The sequence below is a fragment of the Petaurus breviceps genome, unplaced genomic scaffold (assembly GCF_028583685.1).
Source record: "Petaurus breviceps papuanus isolate PSGF00001 unplaced genomic scaffold, PetGlider_PUasm1.0 90535, whole genome shotgun sequence".
In the NCBI taxonomy this organism is placed as follows: Eukaryota; Metazoa; Chordata; class Mammalia; order Diprotodontia; family Petauridae; genus Petaurus; species Petaurus breviceps.
The window spans coordinates 786,062-786,825 of NW_027187270.1; positions in this window are offsets into that span (position 1 = coordinate 786,062).

The following is a 764-nucleotide window of genomic DNA, read 5'->3' on the forward strand; positions in this document are numbered from 1 at the left end:
TTTTCTGTCATGTTAGCCAATCTGATAGGTGTGAGGTGGTACCTCAGAATTGTTTTAATTTGCATTTCTCTGATTAATAGTGATTTATACCATTTTTCATATGATTATGGGTAACTTTGATTTCTTCTTCTGAAAACCACCCAACAGAATGAATTCTAACTGATAAAGGCTAAACTCATCACCTAAAGCCAAAATCAGGAATCTTGGCACCTGGAGTAAATTCAGTTGTGGGTTAGGGCCATGGTGACAACATAAAAGACGTTCCGACTCTGCATTAAGTTATGTTGGGAGACAGAGGCAGCTGATCTCCTGGAGAGTCTAGACTGAAACTTCAAAGGAGTTGGGAGGGAAAGGGGAGGCCCAGGAGAGGGGTGCCACAACAAAGAGACTCTGGCAGTGAAGGTCCTAGGTGTGGTTGTGCCATGGAGGGTGGAAGCTGGCAGAGGAATGCAAAGCAAAGGGAGGTAGAGAGACAATGGTTGCCCCACCCCGAGTCTGAATGTTGGCACACGGGAGTAAACCATCCTATGCTAAGCTGGTCTACCTAAGTCTTAGCCCGGAGCTCTTTGCACTGCTCCAGGCTGCCCCAAAGTACTGATAATAGCAAAAGTCTAAGAGACAGAAGCTGGGTCAGAGTCTTTAGGCAGAGAGACAGAGAGAGACAGAGACAGAGAGAGAGAGACAGGGACAGAGAGAGAGAGACAGAGAGAGAGAGAGACAGAGACAGGGACAGAGAGACAGAGACAGAGACAGAGAGACAGAGA